This window comes from Lissotriton vulgaris, chromosome 9 (assembly GCF_964263255.1).
Source record: "Lissotriton vulgaris chromosome 9, aLisVul1.2, whole genome shotgun sequence".
Lineage (NCBI taxonomy): Eukaryota > Metazoa > Chordata > Amphibia > Caudata > Salamandridae > Lissotriton > Lissotriton vulgaris.
Genome location: NC_141697.1, coordinates 785,426,880 through 785,439,813, shown reverse-complemented (window position 1 = coordinate 785,439,813; position 12,934 = coordinate 785,426,880). Strand labels below are relative to the sequence as shown.

General features: G+C 48.8%; 1 protein-coding gene across 1 annotated transcript in view; it reads left to right on the top strand.

Moving 5' to 3' along the window:
* BBS1 (Bardet-Biedl syndrome 1) overlaps positions 1-12,934 on the top strand; it is a 591,426-nt gene that overhangs the window by 256,299 nt on the left and 322,193 nt on the right. The gene's annotated exons all lie outside the window — the stretch shown is intronic.

Below are 12,934 nucleotides of genomic sequence, written 5' to 3'. Positions count from 1 at the left end.
GTCCAAGGGTTTGTCGACGTTTCGACCCTAGTACAGCCCGATTCACGGGTCAGAGCGGGTCTTCATCAGGAGGGGTAGGTGCGGGAGGGGTGATGTCGCCTGTAGGGTTAATTAAAAGGCATCAGGTCTGGATTTGCGTTTTCTCTAGGTAACAGGAATTAGAGGTTGGTGATTCAGAACTTACCTCTGACTTGACTTGTGCTGAATCCTGTGTGCAAATTGCTTTAATTTCCAACGGGGACCGGATTCCCTAGTCCAAGGGTAGATAGCTCATACAATCCTTCTAGAGCGTCTCCTTACGTTTCCAAGCAATTTTTAATCGCGCTGTCACGGGTAACTTCCTCACGTTGACAGGTCGTCTTCGAACTGACTAATTTCTCCTCACTGCCGCTGGCGAAACCAGCGGCAGTGAGGAGAAATTAGTCTTGGAAACGTAAGGAGACGCTCTAGAAGGAATTGTATGAGCTATCTACCCCATCTAGCCCATATAGAGTAATTAGCATTGTAACCTGAAATAATTCTGTGAAGTTAATTCCTTAAGTTTGAATTACTCACTTTTACCCGACGGAACTATTGTTTATATAGAAACAACAGTATCCTGCTGCATTCAAGACCTTCACACGCTACTCTTGGTGGGGGGGGGGGGGGGGGGGGGGGGGGGGGGGGGTGTGTCACTCAACATCTGGGCCAGCGGTGGAGGCCAGGTGATGACGGCAAGCGGAGCATTTCCACCTGGGCGTGGTGACCCCCTTTCTTACTTTGGCACTGAGGCTGAAATGTTGCTGTGGCTTACAAGGCCTGGCGGACGCCGTTTGTGTAGGATTTTACACAGGGCCAAAAACACTGCTCTGCTCGGTCCCATCTGTGCGGGGGCCCTGAGTTGAGGACCCCCTCTCCCTACCTGTGACTTAGGCGTCTGGCTCACTGTGTATTGGCTCCACTGGCAGCCGATGAAGACAGACCTGGGTCATCAGGCCCCATCTGGCATGGAATCAGCGTCTCTCTCTCCAAGTCCAAAAGGGGCCCTGACATCTGTCCCCTGAGGTGGAGGAGACCGGGCAATGGAGGTGGGGAGGTGCTGCCCCAACCCCTTTGCAGGCACAATGGCTCTGCATACTGGAATACGGCGGGGCTTAGCGTGGTAACATGGACTGGGAGCGCAATGTGAGAAAGTGGCACCTGGCTCGGTGGAGGTGGGATGTCCTTGATTGCTGTGAGGGAGGCACAGAGACAGTCTGTTGGGCTCACTGTGCAGTGCTGCTGACCCGGGGGGCCCTCCTCAGAAAACTAGCGACCCACACCAACTGCTGTCATCACTGACTCTGGTCATGTGGATGGGCATGGCCCATTGAGACCCAGGGATTTATGCTTTCCTATGCTCGGCCTGTACTGCCCCTCCCCCCTCTGACTTTGGTTACTGGTGGATATGCCTCTTGAGTTCGGGAGAGGCATGTCTGTTGCTGTTTTACCTCTGAGGGGATCCCCCACTGTAAAGAAGGCCTTTGCATTCTGGTGAGTCTTGAATCATTGACTACTGACAATCCAATTGCTCTTGAGCCGTCAGGCCCTTTGCGAAGTGCAGCTCCTGGGGGCTAATCTGCACTGCCCCTCTGGTGCAATTGGAAACTTGATCTCCACTTGGCTGGGGGACTCGTGTGTAGTGAAGGATGTAGCACTGCTGCCCCATACTCAGATTTCTGACTGGGGCCTCCCCACCCTAGTTTGAGTGGCTCTGGAGGACTTGTTGTGCTCCCCCTCCCCCACCCTTCCCACTTGGAGGCTTAGTGAGTACTGTGCGCATTTCTGCTGTGAAGGACACTTGCGACCTTTTCTTAGGGGTGCGGTTGGGACATTCCACCCATTTAACTTTGCGTGTTGGAGTTTTGCCCTGCCATCTTGGTCAAGCAGTTGGTTTAAATGGGGACCTAGAGACTGGAGTAGGGGCACCCTGCCCTTCGCCACGCGCTGTGCTTCTGCTGACTGAGGGGCCCCATGAATCGATTGCTTGGCCTCCTATCACGGACAGGTTTGATGAACACCTGGGACCCATTAGGGATGTTAAGGCCATGCTGGATTCCAAGTTAGACACATTGACAGTTGAGATGAGTCTACTTAGGGCAGACCACGCTAAGTTAAGGGACAGGGTGGAATCCAATGAGTCTTCACTGGTTGGCCTGCGCCCTGCAGTAGTGGATATGCAATCTTAGCTGTAAGCTCTTCAGGCAGAAGTGACCATGTTGTGGAACCGAGCAAATGATGGTGAGGGACGTTCCTGGCATAATAATAGACCTCTTTTGATGATTGGTTACTCAATACGGTGCTCGAGGGGCTGATGTCCACTGTCTTCTCAGTGTAGTGCACCCATAGGGTGCCTGGTGGGCTGCACCCCCATACACCTCAAGCGCTCCTTCCCCAGAAGCCCTGCCCGCCTCGGCCGGTGGTGGCACGGTTCTTCAATTATCGTGATTGCCATCACTTCTTACAGGTAGTGCGTACCAAGGGCTTCTGGCAAAAGGATAACAGTCCTGTTAACATGTACCTGGACTACATGGTAGTTGTACAGTCCCAGGGTAGTTCCTTCATGCAGGTCACGTGTCATCTTTGCCAGATGGGCCTGCCTTACTCTTGATGTCACCGGCCAAGCTGCGGGTCATGGACTCTGGCGCCACTCGCTTCTTCATGTCTCCGGCTGAGGCCTGGGACTGGTTGGAGTCCAAGGGTGTATTGCTGCCAGTCTTTGATACCGTGGATGCTGGTAGAGGACGACACCAGCATCTCTCCACTCACAGCGGTGCAATGGGCCGCTCAGAGGCAGACCGACAGAAGTACAGGCCTTTAGAGAACGCGCTCTGGCGGTGACTGAACTGGAATCCTGCCATAGCCACACCACGGACTCTCCTGCCCAGTCCATGTCCTCATTGGATGAGGAGCAGACGTCCTTTGGCTGACATTCCCCCTGAGTTGCGAGCTGATTCGGCTCCCATCCCGATGTCTGCAGCCCAGGTGATCTGAGCGGTGGCCTCATATCCTTTTGGTTGTAACTGGTGGGGCCGTGGTGGACTGTGCCCTATGGAGATTGGGGGGTCTCATTGGCCTCTGAGTGTGGTGGGCGGGCCTGGCTCCCCAAACTTTCCCCATTTCTGTATTACCTGCTTACGTCTACCTTGGCAGACTTCATTATACTTGTTTTGTTTTATGACTTGTTATTGTTCTGGGCTTGTTCTTGCTTTGACCCTGGGAGGTGAGTTGGGACTCATATTATTTTTTTGGTCCAGGTTTATCTTGCTTTTTTTTGTCTTTGAACGTTTGGGGGGGGGCATTACTAGAGGGAGTGGGTAAACGTGGGTGATGGTGGGGAGAGGTGCTTTGGCGATTCATTAATGGCATCAAATGATGCTGGTTCTTACCCCATCTATACATTTTTATCCTGGAATGTGCGGAGGATGAGGACTTCAAAGTGACGTTATCAGGTGTATTCTTAACTGAAATTCAGAGGTGCACACATAACCTACCTCCAGGAAACCCATATGACTACAGTGGAGCTGCTGTGATTGCAGCACCTCTGGAGAGGTTAGTTGGTAGAAACTGACTATTCAGCGTATGCTGGGTGTGAATGTTAATCTGGGTAGTACGCCTTTAGTATCCTTTCAGATTGTGCGCCAGAGGGCGGGCCCTGAGGGAATGCTTGTGGTGATTGAGGGGTAGTTGGACAGTGCGCTCATTGCTTTTGTGGCTCTTTATGCACATATGGTGGTACAATCCCATTTCCTTGAGACCCTTTTACCAGTGATAATCAACGACTTCCAAGTGCCAAGCCTTTAGGGAGGAGATTCTAATTGCCTGCATGACATACACATGGACAGGTCCAGTCCCCCACTTCCTGGCACACAAGCGACCCAGACTGCAGACTCCTTTGCATACTGGTTGATGCATGGCAGATCCTTCCAGGATGCCTCTGTTGTCCCTGTGCTGAGGCTGGCTTTTATAATATGGTATGGGACTGCCCGGAAATTGCCTGTTACTGGGGGGGCTGCAGTTCAGGCTCTGTCTGATTCTCTGGGTCGTCCCCTGCAATGCCATCCACTTCACTGTCTCCTTGGGCAGATTTTGCTGGTGCCCAAGAATAGATATGTTGTCAAATTGCTTGACTTGGTGTTCGTTCTCCTGAAGCGGCGCATAGTCATTGCTTGGAAGTTTTCTTGAGTGCCATTGCTATCATTCTTTGACAGACCTGCTGCAGTGCCATTGCTTGGAAGTTTTCTTGAGTTCCATTGCTATCACTCACTTTGACCGACCTGCTCAAATGGGCGACCACTGAGAAAGCTACATGGACACCGCCGCCATTGCAGTGGGTGGTGATGCTGCAGCTGGATGCTTGGGATGCCTTTAGTGAGAAATTGTTGGGCAAGACGGATGAAAGACCCACCTCTGACCTAGGTGATCACTTGCAAGCACCACCTGGCCTTGGGGAGGGGGGGATTGGTAGTCCTAAATACATATTTCCACCTCCTTGCAAACTCCGCCATCAGGAGTAGTCCCATCTACCCACTGATCTGACTCACACCCCGGCAGGAGGTTGTGTGGGGTTTGTATTCCTTGGCTTTGCCCTCCCCCCAAGGGATGGTAGTTAAGCCTTTGCATTTGCCCGCCTTCCCTTCCATCCGTAGTGGACCCCCATCCTTAACCGTCACTTTTCTTCGGTGCCCTGCTTGATGCTTTGCATACAAAAACGTTTGATGGTTGTTTCTTATGTTTGGATGTGTTGTTGCATTACCGTTCCTCTACATGTGCCTCGAACCCTGCCCGATGGCCCTGTACAGGTTTACTCCCCTTTGCTTCCCTTGCAAGATTTAGCAGATAGGAGGGAGGTTCCTTGGTAATTGGTTTCTCTGGGTATAAAATATGTATGCTGGACATTTATTGTGTTGGTGCATTTATCCATTATGAGTTCTCCAAATTAGATGCCTGTTATTGTTTTAGCATATCACTGTAAGGTATATGTGTACCTATAGTCCAATGATATTGATGTGCTGACAAGATGTTTGTACAAGAATCTCAAAATTAAAAAAAGAGCTACTTTGAAAACAAAAAAGTAACTCAAATTAAATGCCAGACAAGCAGAACAAAGCTGAAGTTATAACCTGGATGTGAAACTGGCGAGCCAAGGCAATGGCAACGTTTTTTCCTTCTCTGAAATTTCAGGTGCAGCAGTATTCTAGGCTCTCTCTCAGGTTAAACCCCAGGGGTCAACCTCAGATCTGTGTATGGCAACTATTGTGAAATAGATTTTGATCTGAAATGGTAGAAGTGATCCCTAAAAGTATCAGTCTTAGGGTCTTCCCTTTTCCTTGACACGGGCAGAGAAGGACACACAAGGCCGCTATGTGTCCCTGACCGAAGGGAACCTTATTAATCTCCTGAGTGTATATGCTCCCCCTGCCACACTGCCCTCTACTCTTCAGCACCTCACAAGCGTTTCCACCTTTCCTACGGGTCTGACGGTCATCGGGCGACTTCAATGCCGGCCTGCACCCGCCGCGCAACACATCAGGCGCTCCTTCTGCGTCCCGTCTAACCTCTCTATTAGTCTTTCTGATTGGTTCTTTTCCCTGGGTCTCTGCGACGCTTGGAGGGTGTGGAATCCCCGTAGGGACCAGTACACTAACACCGCGACGGCCCACCACACTCCCTCCCGTATCGATCTGTTCCTAATGCCGGACTACGACTGTCAGTTGGTGTTCGGGGCCACTATTTTGCCCAGGGGCATCTCGACCACTCCCCTGTCTCTCTCCGTCTCGGGACTCATCCAGATGGCGTTCATACGACCTGGCGTATGAACGCCTGGTTTCTGCAGGACAAGGAGTTTGTTGACTACCTTGAGCAGGAGCTGAGGCAATACTTTTTGATCAACACAGGATCGGTCTCATCGCCGGGTATGTTGTGGTTAGCAGGCAAGGCTATTATACGAGGAGTGGCTAGGGGTTTGGTTCACACAAAACACGCGGCCCGAGCCGCCCGCCTTGCACAGCTGGAGGCCCACACGGCACAGTTGGAGGTGGCCCAGGCTGTTAAAAACAGTGCTGACTCCACCCGACAACTTAATGATAAAAATGGCAAACTACTCCATAACCTAGTCTTGTACGCCAAAGCCGACCGCGTCATCCCGGAGGTTCGGGATGCGGCGGGTTGTCATCAGTTCACCTCGAGGGCCATCGCCCAAGCCTTTGCGGGGTATTGTGCCGATCTATACGCAGCCAGGCCTCCCGTGGCCTCCTTGGCTGCAATGGTGTTAGAGACCGGGACCCACCTGCCCCGCTTTCCCCAGGAAGTCTCCGAGTCCCTGGATCTCCCCCTCTCCCCGGAAGAGATACACAGAGCCATTTCGCTCCTGCATTCGGGCAGGACGCCTGGGCCGGATGGCTACCCCCAAAAATAATATGCAACCTATTGCGATCTGTTGATTCCGCACCTGTTCCAGCACATGGTGGGCACGGGGTATTTTACCCCCGAAGCAGACGTGGCCACCACTGTGGTCCTCCCAAAGACTCAACCGCCCTCCCTCGCCTGCGCGGACTACCGCCCCATTTCCCTCATCAACTCTGAGGTGAAAATCTTTGCCACTGTCTTGGCTCAGCGTATCCGCCCCCACTTACACATCTTAGTCCACCCGGACCAGAGTTGTTTTATGCCCACCTGGGGCACTCGGTATTGTATACGCCTCCGCCACCTCGCCCTAGTGCATTTCCACCGTCTCACCCCGTATCTGGCCTTACTTCTCATTGATTTTGAGAAAGCGTTTGACACGGTTGACTGGAGCTACTTGGAAGACGTGTTGGAGGTGATGGGGTTTGACCTTCTGTTCCGGCGCCTCATCCGTGTCCTATATTCCAGTCCTACAGCAAGGGTCTTAATTAACGGGGTGCTTTCGGAGAAATTCCCCATCCGGAGGGGCACTAGCCACTCTTATTCGTGCTAGCAATGGAGCCCTTGGCCTCTCTTATACGCCTGTACGCCGGTATCCCTGGATGGGCTTGGGACATCTTTCAGGTCGACAAGATCGCCCTTTACACCAATGACGTCCTCCTTTTTCTGACAGACCCGAGAACTCTGGCCCGCGATGCCTGGAGGCCCTCTCTGTCTTTGAAAGGGTTGCGGGCCTGCGGCTCAATCCAGCGAAGTCCACTCTGGTGCCTCTCCATCCGTCCCGTGCCTGCTTCGACTGGCAGATGAATATTCCCCTGCGCAGGCTGTCTTTCAAATACCTGGGTGTCTGGATCACCCTGCTTCCAGAACTCGAGTAGACCCTGAATATTACGCCCCTGATCACCAAGACTAAGGCGGACCGTAGGAGGTGGCAGTCTCTCCCTCTCAACCCCCTTGGCAGGAGTGCCCTCTTTAAAATGGTGGTTCTCCCTCGCTTTCTGTACATTCTACGAAATATCGCCTTTCACTTTCCGGGGAGGTGGTTTCGCAAGATGGATGGATGGATGGTACCCGTTTTTTGTGGGGAGGCGGGAGACTGCAAATGTCCTCGGCACACTGCTGCATACCTCCCTATGATGGGGGCATAGGAGTCACCAACCTCCACCTTTACTATCTGGCCACGAGACTCATCGTGGTTCACGATTGGTTCGCGGGTGGCTGGTCCGACCCGGCGTACCGGGTGCACCAATGGACTTTCGGCAACTCCAGGCCTCCTTGTATGCGGCCCCATACCACAGGACCTCCCCCGTTACCAGGACGACTCTCTAGACTTGGCGCACCGTGCTGCGCCACACAAAATGGGACCAGAAACTGACCAGACAGACGCCCTTGTGGTGTGGTGCATGGCTGCGGGAGACCTCGTCCCTTCGGAACTTTCATCGTTGGGATGTCATTGGGATCTCGCTCCTTGGAGATGTCCAGGTTGAGGACCACATCAGAACCTTTGCAGATTTGCAGCAGCGCTTCTCCCTCCACTCCTCTCAATTTTATAAGTATTTACAACTTAGGCATACCCTTCATGTGCCCATTCCGTCTCCCACCTCCCTCCCTGAATTTAGTCCTCTAGAGGCCCAGGTGATGATGGGGAACCTGGGTAGAGTGGGGGTGTCCCGGATCTAATGCTCATTAGTGAATAACGGCCCGGCATCCTTAGACTCGCTGCGCGCCTGTTGGGAGGGGTGGCTGGGTCCTCTAGAGGATGCAGACGGGAGGGATGCCCTCATGGCCCCCAAAACACTGACGACCTCCTCCAAGTTGAGGTTAGTCCAACTCTACTATTTACATACGGCATACCTCACCCCGTGCGTCTTTACAGCGCCTGATTGCGGCCCTCTCCGACCTGCACGCGATGCAGTCATGCCCCTGCAGACTTCTACCACATGGTTTGTCAGTGTCCTGCCCTGGCGAAATTCTGGGCGGGAGTGAAGCTGGAACTCACACTGACCCTGGGGTGGACAATCCCTCACGACCCGTATCGCTTGATACTGGGTGTGTTAGATGGCCTGGATGGTTCCCGGGCTGATAAACGCTTCCTTGGAACAGCAGTGGCTGTGGCAATGTGAGATATTTCGTCACTCTAGTCTCAGGCCAAATCTCCCAATATACGGAAATGGAAGCATGGGCTTGACTGGTGCGCGACTCATCAAAAAAAAGTATCAGTTTTTGAGCATGCAGTAGGACGATTCCTGAAGCTTGAATAGCAGCTAAAATTAAACCATTGCGTGTAAAACCCACCTTGCTAACACCTGCCACTTCCAGTAAATGTTTTTGAAAAGCATCTATTCATCCAGCCGCAGGCCTTTGTTGGTACTAATAAATCACTACATCCTTTCAAAACCAGACTTAGAACCAGACACAGCACTGAGCTGGTGGTCCTCTCTATTCTGGATGATCTTCAGATTCTGGTGGACATGGAGAAAAGCTGCTGCAGTGGTCCCCTCGAACCTGTTGGCAGCTTTTGACACTATTGATCATGACATCTTGCTATGATGACTCAAGAACTTGAGATATGACTCATGGACAGTCCAATGTTTCCATTCCTTTCTTTCTAGACAGTTACATTCATGCCACCATCCATGTCGCAGTGCAAGGCTATTCATTGTGTGGTTAACCAGGCATCGGTTTTATTGGTGCTTCCTTTCAACATCTACTTGACACTGCTGGCAGAGAATTAGAGTGCTACTTTCTGTGTATACGGGCAATACTGAGCTCATACTGAACCCAACAGCAGAAGTCATTGAGCCTGTCTGACTCAGTCCCCCAACTCAAGTTAGCAACATCTTAACAGGGGTGAAACAAAGTAAGATGTCAACCAACTTTTTAAAGGTGAACCATGCCAAAACCGAACTTCTACGTACTGAAAATAACACTGCATAACTGAATTCTGTGGCTTGGCCAGATGCTGTGGGCCCCCGCCTTCTGCCCCTCAAATATGTACTTAATCTGAGGATTCATACCGACTCAGAGTTATCTGTGGTTCAGCAGGTGGCCAGGTTGGCCAAAATCTGCTTCTGGAATTTACAGTTGGTCAAACAGATTCTCCCCGTTATAGAGAATCCCGACCGTGTGCCTATAATCCATGCTTTGGTTTTATCTTATCTTGGCTGTGGGAATACTTTTTATCTGGGGATGGATGATTAGTCTTTGAAACTCTTCAAGACTTACTGAAATACAGTGACCCATTTGTTTACTACCCTTCAAAGATGTTAAGATATCTCCTTGGCTAACTACATTGGTTACCAGTAAGAAAGTGAGATCTCTTCACGGCCATGATAACAATTCATTACATCCTGCACGGCATGGCCTCTATTTTTCAAAAGACCAAATTCACTCTATACCGACTATCCAGAACGTTGAGATCTAGAGGCCCTCCTACGCATATTCTTCCTAATTTTCGTAAGAGCTATCTTAACAATTTTGTATCTTAATTTTGTTTGTAACTGTTTTATTTTGCATTTTCGGAGAAAGAACATGACATGCAATACATTGCAAAATGAAGCAGTGTGAATTACATAAAATGTAAAGCAGACCCTAGCCCGCCCCCACTCAAGGAAATTATCTCCCAGCAATTACAGTCTCACTCAGAGCGCATATATAAAAACATCATCCCTTCACATAACTCCAATAGAACACTGTCAGCCAGTTGGAAGGTCTGATCCTGAAAAGCTCCCTGCAGTGTCAGATGGGGACATGCTATGCATATTAGACACCCTTAGAGTTCTAGACATTGTCATGTGGAGCTCTCCCACCCGTTGCAGGTGTTGTATGCAAGTAGTGAACTGGCGCCATATGACATCAAACTTGACACTCTATCTCTTATAATAGCGGTTGATTTTTCTATGGCGTAAAGTGACCAGGTCTTTCCCCACCACATGGTATAGACTGTTTCCACATCTGAGCCTTGTATCTTAATTTTAATAATAAGATAGGTTATCTTTAAGAATATGTAAGGACAAAGAAACCAACCTTCTAATCACTGCTTTGCCACCCTGGAATCATTTTCTCATATCACCTACAGTTCTCTTAATCTCAGAGAACTCTGAATTGCTAGTGCTTGAATGTCTCCTGACTCTTGACTTTTGGAGCATTACTGTAAGTGCTCCTTTTTTCTTTTTTGAACCTAGTTCACTGGCGTATTAGTGTTGCCTGATTGGGAGCGGTTTGATAAAAAGTTAGATTTTGGCCCAAATCTGCAAACCTTTGACTACCAGCATCCGGTTCCAGCTCAAACCAGTTAATTCTTGAGATGTTTAAAGAACTAAGGCATGCATTTGGAGTTGGATCATTTTACAGCTGCTCCAAGGACTTCATATGTTCTGGACTCTTTGCTACTCTTTGATTTGTCCAGTTCTTTGAGGAGTTACATAGAGAACGAGGGACTTCCTGGACAAATTCTTTCCAGGATGTTGGAGCAATAGCCTCTGTCCTGCATAAGCAGGGACAGATCTGAGAGAAATGCTTGAGTAGAACTGTTGAAAGTTCGAATGAGGTGAAGGAACCCGTCCCAGCTAATGGGAACAGTGACTAGATTTGGGTTGCCTGCCCGCTCTCTTGCAGAGATTATGTCCACTGTTTTAGGAAGTGACTACTGGGGATGTTTGGTGTGGAAACCAATTCAACTGTCCTGCAGAATTTTAATTATATACAGTTGTTTAGTTGAGCAGCTCTGCTCTGGAGTAGTGATTCTTCCTGACAAGCTTGCTTCCCTCCAACAACGAACACATTTGTGTTTTACTCAGTAAGCATCATCGTCCTTCAACTGAGCCCCTGCTCCTACCTTGCCCTGTCTAACGTTTTGCAGGACCAACTCTGAGATTACACTAAAACGCTTCCCCCCCGCCTCATACTCCCTTCTCCGAAGTAGTGAGAGTCCTTTGCGACACCCAGGGATTCTCTAAGACTTCTGTGCAAAGAGCATCAAAAATCCAAGACATGTTTCTTCACTGGTCCCTGAACTTCACTGCCCTTTTGTGATGTCTGCAATATTTTGAACCCTGGCGCTTTGAAGCTCAGGCACATGTGTGCCCCAGGAATAAGAAGACTCTCTGGCAAAGGAATTGCCCTGTTTGTTTTCCTGGTAACCCTAATAATTCATTGAGAGACTTCATCAACTGAGTCACCCTGCCTGGAAAACCCCAGTTCCTCAGCAGACTTTGCTACACCCAGCTAATGGACTCTATTTAATTTTTACACTCAAACACTACAGGGAGAGCCGTAAACGTAGCAAACATACAACCCTACCAGGCATATGTAATATACTTTGTTGGCACTATGTGAGATTTTATATCCATTTACTGTTCACCTGCTATTACAGAGTGTAGTAACTTGGACACACATGTCTTTTAAGATAATCACATAGATTTGCACTGACTGGATCACATTTTAGCTCTAGAAGGTAACTGGGTGAAGTTTGGGGTCAAACCTCGACAATAGTATGTGCTAAGATTTTAAGGTTTTTACTATTATTCTCTATTTCCATTGTTCTGTTTTTCTTTTTGTGTATTTAAAGACCCATTGCTTTTTAAAGAAATAGCTCTCATTGGATGGGGATCTTTATTTAGTGTGATCAATTCTGCCTTGTATTCCACCCTAAGCCCAAATTCCTAATCTCAACTACAGTAGGCCCAGTCTACACAACATTTGCTGATGCGAGATAGTTAAAAAATGAAGGAAGTGTTGGCTCAAAAGTGTGAGGGTCCTAGGAAAGTGAAGAGAAATACAGTGCCAAAATCTCATGATACCCAGTCCCCCCTGTCTGCCTCAGGACCTGGGGCTAAATCCGAATAGAAGTACTCTAGAATTAATAGTGTATTTACTTGAAATAGGAGTACTAGTGTTATTATCATAGCCATTTTTGATATTACTAGTGTTCGTCAAATGACATTAGGAACTAAAAGAACATTTATTATTGCAATGTAGATTTATATTGACTGCTTTAAGTACTTTTTTATTGAATGGTGTATTAGTTTAATTTTTTTTCTCTCAAAACAAACTCCAATTGAATTATCATTAGGAAATAGGAAACAAATATGTCGGCTGTAGAAGTATATCCTATACCAGCAATGCAGAAAAGTCAGCATTAATCTGGACACATTGTGAGGAAAGGATAATGGATATTTATACTTCTAGGTCATTCATTTGAGGTTATATCCAGTTAGTGGGTATACCATGGTTTCCGTCTCCAGCTTACAGTTATATAATGTGCGTCTTACCCAATTAATTTCACACATTAGCCTGTTAGTGTCACTTATTGCACATCCCAAGGAAGGGCTTAATAAGCAACACAAACAATTCTGACAAGATTGTTCATCCTAGTTTTGAGCCCCTCAAAACTAGGGAACAGTTTGGGTAGTCAGCATTAGTTTTATTTATAACTTTTACAATTGGCTATTCATTTATGTATAGCTCATTCAGAGAGGTTTTGTTAGCCCTCACATTAAGTTAACTTCTT